Genomic DNA, 9,640 nt, shown 5'->3' on the forward strand with positions numbered 1-9,640 from the left:
GGCCCTGCATTTTGTCAGCGGTAATAACAGCTCAATTGCTTGCAAGGCAAGTGGGTCTGTCCCACGCTTTACCTGAGACTGGGTCATCTCCGAAATCATCAAAGCACTTTTGCAAAGAGTGCAAACAGACCAGACATCTGAAGATTAAACCACTACATTCTCGACTAAAAAATTATTAAAACGGTACTTGGTGCACACACAGGGTTTTTCAAAGTTCATTCTGTTAGTTTCAAATGCTTGTTGTGTGCTAAAAACAATGGCCACCAGGCCAAAGCAATGGTTTTGACTCGATCAGCGTTAACCCCGCCCCCTGAGTTTGTATGGAGTGCCAGGACTGCCATAATGCATTAATTAAATACACCATTAAATAATTAATTAAATGTGGCAATAAATTCAAGTTAAAATGCAATAATAATTAAAATTATGAAAATGTAATTAATTAGTATGACACAGTAATAATTATTTTAGATTTCACATTTTAATTATTGACATTTAATAACTAATTATTGAACATTGTAATTATTCTTTATGTATTACATTTTAATAATTATTGACCACATTTATTAATGATTGAATACATTTAATTAATTATTTAATGAATATTATTTATTTCATTTTGGCAGTCATGGCGCCTGGCTCTCATCATGAATATATTTATCTTGTCAGATTCAAATAAACTTAGGGGGCGGGGTTAACGCTGATCGAGTCAAAACCATGCTTTGGCCTGGTGGCCATTGTTTCTAGCACAAACAACAACCGGCATGTGGAAGCTAACAGAAATGAACTTTGAAAAAAACTGTTTGTGGTGTCACCAAATCGTTTTAATATTTTTTTAGCCGAGAATGTAGTGGTTTAATTTCATGGTCTGGTCGTTTGTCAGATAGCCTCTTTGCAAAAAAGTGCCTTCGATGATTTGGAGGCTGTTGCCAGTCTGAAGGCAAGCGTGGGATAGACCGCTCGCCTCGCAAGCAATCCCCGACCAAGCGCAGGCCCGTGTACACGCTGCTTTAACCCCCGCTGACTTCTTTTACTGAAGGTTATATTTATCGGTTTTATTTCCTGATGTTTATGTGTCATACGTGTTTCAGTCGCCAATTCTGAATTATAACTAACATTAAAAACATGTTTAGGAGGGAGAGAGCAAATAAATCGTTAACATCGATCTTGGGTTTTTGTTCAGTTCACGTGACCTGGTTAGCCATAAAAGACGTCAAGTGGTTCCTTCGTAGTAACTGCTGGCTTTAACTGTCAAAGGTTGTTCGACCTCTGAACACATACAGACTTCTATGATGTTCGGCTAATATGTTTAAGTGAAATTATCATGAGGGTAAACGGCCCTGTACACCACGAGGCGAGTCAGCAATCCACGATATCTCCGCTCCATGAGTTAACACAGTTTTCCGGACTATTCTAACTGCCAACTAGAGACGTGAAAGATACAGCATAAAGAAAGTGTAGAAGACTCAGCAGCGATTAGAATAACAGTTATAAATTTAGTATAATCACCACATGAATCCAAGAACGCGCTCAACTGTTTAGTACACAGCTGCCATAACCCCCGCTGTACACTTCAGTCATTTATTGAGGTTATATTTATTGGATTTTTATTTCCTGATGTTCGTATTTGTCATACCTGTTTCAGTCGCCAATTCTAAATTATAACTAACATTAAAAACATGTTTAAGGAGGGGAGAGAGAGCAAATAAATCCGATTAACATCTGATCTTTGGGTTTTTGTTCAATAATCAGTGTGACTTGTGTATAAACGTATAAAAGAAATAACGTTCATGTAGTAACTGCTAGGTTTAACTGTACAATAGGTTGTTTGACACTATGAAACTTCATTGTGACTTTATGATGTTCGGTTATATTTTTCTTGTTTACTATTGATCATGAGGGTAAACAACCCTATACACCATGGAGCGAGGTCAGCATATCCACGATATCTTTAGCTCTCTGAGTTAACCCAGAGTTTCACAGCTGAAAATGTCGGCAGCATCAAATAATCTAACTGTCATCTACGAATAATTCACGGGCCATATCAATATGATTTTACAAAAAAAAAAAAAAAAAAACACCCTTATTACTGCCAACTATTCCAGAGACATGAAAATCTACAGTATGAAGAACACAAAAATATAGCAGTCTAACACAACACTGTAACAGAGATGAACCGTCTTCTGCATTTTCATCAGCGTAAGAGACTTAGCAGCAGATTAGAATAACATTTATACATTTAATAAATCACCAAATTAATACACGAAGCGATCAAACCTGTTCCGACAATTTGGGTTTGTATTCCCTCAGCTGCACACTCCCTGCTGTTTAAATGTTTGAGAGGAAGATTAGATATAAAACAAACGTCAAACATAGACTCAATCTACGTTCACATCTGATATGAGGCCAGCACGTATAGTGGCTGTGTCCTGTTTTAAAATGATGTAAAATTGGTGTCTGACCTGCATAGATCCAGCCACTCAGAATCTGTGGTTACCATGGTTACTGCATAAGCAGCTGTAATTTAACCAGCTGGCACAGCGGAAACCCACCAGCGACATGAGTGTTCATGTTTGTCATTGCAAAAGAACTGTCTGAATGGTTAACTGAAGTTAACTTGGATAAATTATAGTTGAGGAATATCACAGATAACGCCCACGTGAGCTGTGTGACTGTTCACCACTACACTGAAATACGTAGGCTATTACTTATGGAGGACCACAAGAGCCACGCGCATCGAAATAAAAAATTCTGTGCTTAATTAATGAATTGTAGAATAAAATCTGCATTTGTAAATTCATTTTTGAATTCCAATTTAATAAACTGATTTTTAAAATCCATTTCCCTTTCCTGTTCGCTCAGGGATTAACATGTGGATTAGCAGTTGGATTAACAACTTCATTTTAAAAATCCTGCTGCTATTCAAATTAGCCACGCCGTGGGATGTAAGGAGCTCTCTCATTGGTTAGAGAGCTGCCCGCTTTAATCACTGTTACGCGCACACTTTAGGCGCCACAGTGGAGAAGAAGACAGGTAGTCTGTAATCAGATATGATGGAAGAAACCACTTTAAACGATCGATGGAGAGGTACAATAGAGGCTCTAATTTCATTAGCTGACTATGTAGAAGGGACCGTTTCTGTTGATTTTAACTATGCTCTGACCACACTACTCCAACTAAGGGCAAATGCTGAAGTTTTGAGCCACCGTTTTGAGAATAGTGTTTGGGCTAAGTTTGATGAGGTGGAGCGTTTAATACAGGAAAATGTTTATACTCTGCCGCGTTTTGACATAGAAAGAGAACAACTACAGAGGCAACTCTCCCTCGGAATCCCGCACAAGGATATATCGAAACATTTGGGTGTGTCTTTAAAAACTGTTCAGTGCAGGATTGCTTGCTGGGGACTGAGGTAAGAAACTTCGAGTTGGCTAACGTGGTGTAATGTTGGAAGCTACATTTTGCATTTATAAACTACGTTTTCTACTGATGAGAAGGGGATGGTTTGGATGCATTAGTATGTTGTGCATTTGGTTGATGTGGTACGTTTCTGTCACGGATTAGTAGGCAGAGGACTCACTCGCAGGACTCTGAAGTTTAGAGAGAAGGTGAGGGTTTATTTGCAATGTGACACCAAGTGAGAATATATACATATATACAGTGGAACAGATAACACGGGGCTCCAGGGAGTAGGGCGGGGTCCGAAGGGAAGGTCCAAGACGGGGATACACACACGCTCTTCTTCCACTTGATCCGTAACTCACTCAAAATGTCCACACCAAAAAGCTCACGCGCTCACGCGCACACGCACGCACACACACACACACACACACACACACACACACACACACACACACAAATCCAGACGGCAGGGAAGACAGGCAGGGAAGACAGGCAGGGAGTCTAGAAGGCGCTTGGTAGTGTGACGATCCAGCGAGGAAGCAGCCTCTCTTGCCATCTTAAGTAGTCTGCCAGGATCAGTGTGAATGAGCCACAGGTGTGTGTTCAGGGTGGGTTCAGAGGCGGGGAATCAAGGTCCAGTTCCGCCCTGGTGGGAGAGGTTAAGACAAAAAATACACACACCACGACCTCTCCAGATCTTGAGAACCATGACAGTTTCACTTGTAAACAATATTACTGTTACTGATTAAGTGTAACTAAGTGCAGTTTCAGTAGTTTATACCTAAATGTTTGTCCCACGGCCTTAAGGAGCTACACTGCAAGGTGTCCAGATGTCTTTGACGTATTGCTATGCATTGGCTTTTTACAATCACATTAACCTTTTTTTTATTTCGACCTTCTTTTGCTAAGTGTTCTAAAACAAATTCTTAATTACATTTTCACATAAACTGACATACTTTCTAAATGTACTTGTTGTCCTTCACAAGAACATAAACTGAAATAATTTGTAGTTTAATGTCTTTCTTTTTCTCTTTATATTGTTGTATCATTGCTGGTATATGGCTCATATGATCAGTTGGCATGTAGCTAGTGAACTAAATTGATTTTGGCAACCGTGGTTTCTAACAGGTGTTTTAAACTCACAGCCCAGGGGCCATTTGTGGTCCACATCACCCAATTTGCAGTCTGTATATTAACATGCACCAATATAATTCAATATTACAAGAAGTTATTTCCAAAGCAAGTTATGATTTCATATGAATATGTTCACAATATTGTTATTTGTAGATCAAAAACTAGTATACACTTATGTCTGTATTTTTATTTGTTAAATACTAACAACACGATAGCAGTGTCTGGCCAGAAAGAGAGTAACAATTTGCTTATCTGGCAGTTAAATGAAAGGCTTCAGTTAATTAAAAGTGACAAAACATAATCTGCGTTCACATGATTACTATAGGAAGATTGCTGAGAAAAACACGAGTAAACTGAGCTGGGGTTTACACTGATGAGTCGGCAACGGTCCAGCAACGAGAAACACAGAGCTGCCATCTTATAAAGGAACTGGAACGCTCTTAGGTGATGAGCCACAGGTGTGTGATTGCGACCAGGTGCGTGGGCCAAGGGCAGGAGCCCACAGGTGAGCTCTGCCCAGGCAGAGGGAGGAGGGAAAGAGAGGGAGGGAGAGAGCAGGAACAAAATGAAAACAAAAACACATGTAGCCATACTGAGCCGACCAGGTAGGCACAGGGACCCTGACAAGTTTGCCATCTTTAAATGCCATTTAGTTTTCTGAGTGTAACCTGCTCCTTTTAGTCTGAGCAGTCTTTATTATATATATATATTTTTTTGAAATAAATCATGATGCCATTTTCTCTGGAAGTTTTGCTCTGACTCCAGGCAAAGGCAGTAAAAACAGTTGTAATTATCCCAAAAAATGTTTTATTTCCTTTGATTTAAAATAGTTTTGAACAATAAATAACTATACAAATAGCAACACTGAAATTTCTTTGAGAACACTGTGATGCGGTGTACAACCTTGTGAGAAATATGTGAAGAAGCATAACAGACATTTCCAAATTGTTTCCATAACATCAGATGAATTTAGCAATTCAAAAACAGCAATTGGATGTTTCCAATGAGGGAATACACCTTTAACATCAACCAAGCTTGTTGGATTTAAGAAAACATTTTGAAAGTGTTAAATATTTTACATAGTAAATAACTACCATACAAAGACACGGTGCATTTAAGCACAAACAGCATGGGATGCAATGACAGTTTAAATACACCAAGTTATGTTAGGACTTTCACAAACTAAAACAGAAAAGGTCACTTCAATACTAACTGGACAACCACTGTCCTGACTACAAAAAGGCTGGTTATGTAGGTCTTGCTTTTTACCTCTACTTTCTGTTGATACCCGTCTATAAAACTTCAAACCTTCAACAACACTAAAGTATTTAATTTCAGTGTTGAACTATTACTTTAAATCTTACAATCATAGCTTCCGTAATAGTGCTATATGAAACATAAAATAGAAGCAATAACTGAAAATCTGCACTGTAAAGTATTCAAAATGGACAATGTAAATGGTGTCCATCTATGCCATGCCAAATGTTGGTGCCCAAAGTATAGCATTGCACATTTGTGCTTTATATGATTCATAGTCTTTGTGCACTGGCAATTTCAAAACAATGTTACATGTATTTGCCTCAGGAAAAATCTTGCCAGAATCCTCTGGAAGAATCTCTATTGTGGGCTGCATAAGAAAGCCATTTGGGGGTATTGAAGAGGATCCAGAAACAAATTCCAGGACATTCTCATTGTGACATTCAAGGTCACAGGTGCACATTCTCCATCTAAAATAAACGAACAGTTGAGTGTTAGTGTGGCGGGGCGTGGTCTGCGGTGTAGCTGCAGGGAATGCAGAGACACCTGAGTGGCATCCACAATCACGCCTCCCAGAATAAAATCGGACCTGGGTCCTGTCATTTGTTTGTTGCTGTTGGCAAAGTGTTCAGCTGCAAACTAGAAAGTGTTTGTGTGTGTGTATGTGAAGTGATAGCAACCAAGAGTGAATAAAGAAAGATGCTGAAAACCACGGAAACATGGTCGGGTCTGCCATGGTTCTGTTACAGTTTGAAATGTTTTTTCAGACTACAACAAAGCAATGTATTCGCTTTTCCCTAGTCTTTCTCTAGTCTTCCTAAAAATTACTATCAATGACAACATCATAGTCATGATAATTTGTATCCTACAATTGTGGGTGCACAAATTCATGTATAGTACCTTACAAAACAGACCTTGTAATAATAATTTCCTGTACCTTCTACATCAATGAGCCAGTCTCTCCAGAAGCATATCGTCTGGCTTTCGATCTCTCTTTTATGTGTTCCTGGTGTAGAAGAGTTGACTTGAAATACTGCTGAGAGGTCAGCAGCTTTCAAAGGTTCGACATCCTCCACAAACAGATTACGGAATAAATCAGGGTGTGCCCTAATATTCTGGAGGAGGCCTAGGGTGTTGAAGCCCTCTGTGAACCTGAACACATCAATTTTACATGATAAAATTACACCAGTAAAAATGTCTAAAAAAATATATTTTGTTTTTCTCAGTCACTTTGACATAATTCCCACATCAAAACTTACCTTTCACTACACTTAATGCAATTATCAAATAAATAATGGACTATCCCACAAACCTTTTCAACTGCTGTTAATAACAAATGCAGTGTGCCAAATTGTATTTAGTGTAGTGATGGGATTTCCGGCTCTTTTTAGAGAACCGGCTCTTTTGGCTCTGAACCGGCTCTTTAGGTTGTTTTGTTGCTTTAATTAATTTATTATTAACAATAATATAAAATTATGCACAAAAGGAATATATAAATATATGCGGTGGACCCTAGGGACAAAACACGTACAAACTCCAAAACACATTTCTAGCATGAATTGAACTTCCAAAACAGAGCTACCTAGATCACTTAAATTACACAATTGAAAGCATATGTGTATTGTTTGTGTATTTATACACAAGCATTCATATATATAGTCAAATAATAGAAAAAATAAAAAAAATATTCATTTACCTGTTATTACCACACACCAAATCCGGTCGTTGGTACTTGCTGGCTTGTGTAGCCACTAGGTAACAAAAGTTCAACACTGCCCCTAGCATCCTGGAGCACTTCTGTTGTCTTTTTTACGTGTTTTGAGTTTTTATGTGCTTCTGAGTTTGTACGTGCTTCTGAGTTTGTATGTGTTTTGGAGTTTTTACGTGTTTTGGAGTTTTTACGTGTTTTTAATGTGTTTTGGAGTTTGTACATGCTTCAGGGTTCGTACGTGATTTGAAGTTTGTACGTGCTTTGTCTGTAGGGGCCACCGTAAATATACTTTTGTTTATTCACTCCACATAAAATAAATCATACAATACAAAAATCAACTATTCACATTTCAACTTTTAAATATTTAAATTTTCAGCTTTTTCCTTTTACAAATTTAAAGTGAAACAACACAAAACACTGCAAACCACAACACAATTAAATATAAATTATAATATGAAAACAAAAAGAACATGCATATTGTCTGTCATATGGACCTGCATGAATAAACTTTCTGAATCCTTTATGATCTGCAACTGAAAATAGTTGTGGATGATTACTATACCTTTCTAATGTGACGTTTTTGTCCCTGGCTCTCTTTCTCTCTCTCTCTCCCTCCTGCTCTGTTCCTGTGCTACTGAGTGTAACTACCGCCCCTCCCCCCTCTTCCCAGCGTAAAGCACAAGGCTCGCATGCTGAGTGAAGTGGAAAAAAAGTGCAAGAGAGACAGGAAAAAAAAAAACGGCTCGCAATAAGGAGCCGGCTCTAACGGTGTGTTCACACCGAACGCGATGGACGTGAACCAAACGCCCCAAACGCCCCTAATTTGACGAGTGCACATTCGCACCTCAACGCGTGTCCAAGAAAAATTCATAGCGGCGTGAACCAGAAATGTGGGAGGAATGTGGGAGGAAGTTGTGCCAGACCGGTATCTTTGCAAGATGGCAGCTGTCGAGCTAGCGCTTGAAGAGAGTCTCCCTTCTCTATTTACTGTGGAGAGCAGAGCAGCGGCGTAAAAGACGTCCTCGCTGTACCTGGGTCCATCAGGTCCTCCAGACGCGTGAGCAGTTTGGTGAGTTTCACCATTTGCTCCAGGAGCTGCGCCTGGATGACGGCAGATTCCAGCGATATCATCGTCTGTCACTCGGCCAGTTTGAGGACCTGCTTTCCCGCGTCGGTCCCAGAATCGCCTGCCTAGACACCAATTACAGGCGCTCAATCCCACCTGCAGAGCGCCTGTCCATCTGCCTGAGGTTAGTAAAAGTGTTTAATACGGTAGTCCTTTATTTATACCTGTGCTAATATATGCTAAACCATCCATTTATACACTGCTAACATGGATGTGCTATGCTAACAGTGAATGCTCTCTGTGTTTACCGATAGCAAACTGGTACGAGACGACTGTTTATAATATTTCTAGTGATACTCAGACGGTCTCATCAGGTTCTGATTTAATTAGATTTATGCTGTTATCAGTGTTTGCGATGATAGCATGGCTGTGGTGTCATAGGTATGCTCTCGGTGTTTGCTGATATCAAACTGGTATTAGGACCACTGTGGGTTAATCTTTGTAGTGATACTCCTTTTTTTTTATTTAGACCTGGTTTAATTCTGGGATAGTTGAATATTTGTATATAATCACCGCAGACTCAGCTCTCACCTCTGGAGACTCAGGTTGAATCCAGTGGACATACAGCGTTTGTGACCTTATGATGTTATTATCCAGAAACGTACCAGACATGTTGCTGTTGAGTCTAGTTACTGAGAGCATCTTGAATATGAAAATATTCTGTGGCATTTTCATGTTCTCCAACAAAGTCAAACAATATCTGCACAAACAAAAAATAAAAATCAAACAACAACTTTCCTAACCTAAACATCTTCAAATTAGTTGGAGTGTGTATGATGAAGTGAACAAATTACTAACCTGAATGGATTCAGTTAGGACAAATCGTCTTGTTCTGGTAATGCCGCTAGGGTATTAAATCTGAGTGGTATGCCATGAGCTTGCTCTGGAACACCAGTCAGTCTCAACTGCCTCTCAGATATGCCCTGAAAGTAGAAAGAAGCATATCAGTGAAGTAATAATGGATGCACCAACCTCTAATGATGGAACTTCTCATGCCCTTGGTTTATTCGTCATCT

At 39.2% G+C, this 9,640-nt stretch overlaps 1 long non-coding RNA gene across 1 annotated transcript in view; it reads right to left on the reverse strand.

The window, feature by feature from the left end:
• The window catches only part of LOC120733346, a 16,990-nt gene extending 14,193 nt beyond the window's left edge, over positions 1-2,797 (reverse strand). The window contains exons 1-2 of the long non-coding RNA XR_005695798.1: positions 2,706-2,797; positions 2,495-2,502 (exon numbers count right to left, since the gene is read on the reverse strand). This is a non-coding gene — a long non-coding RNA (uncharacterized LOC120733346). The remainder of the gene's footprint in view (positions 1-2,494; positions 2,503-2,705) is intronic.
• Between the last annotated feature and the right edge of the window lie 6,843 nt (positions 2,798-9,640).

The sequence above is a fragment of the Simochromis diagramma genome, unplaced genomic scaffold, assembly GCF_900408965.1.
Source record: "Simochromis diagramma unplaced genomic scaffold, fSimDia1.1 OVJJ01000229.1, whole genome shotgun sequence".
Taxonomy (NCBI): Eukaryota; Metazoa; Chordata; class Actinopteri; order Cichliformes; family Cichlidae; genus Simochromis; species Simochromis diagramma.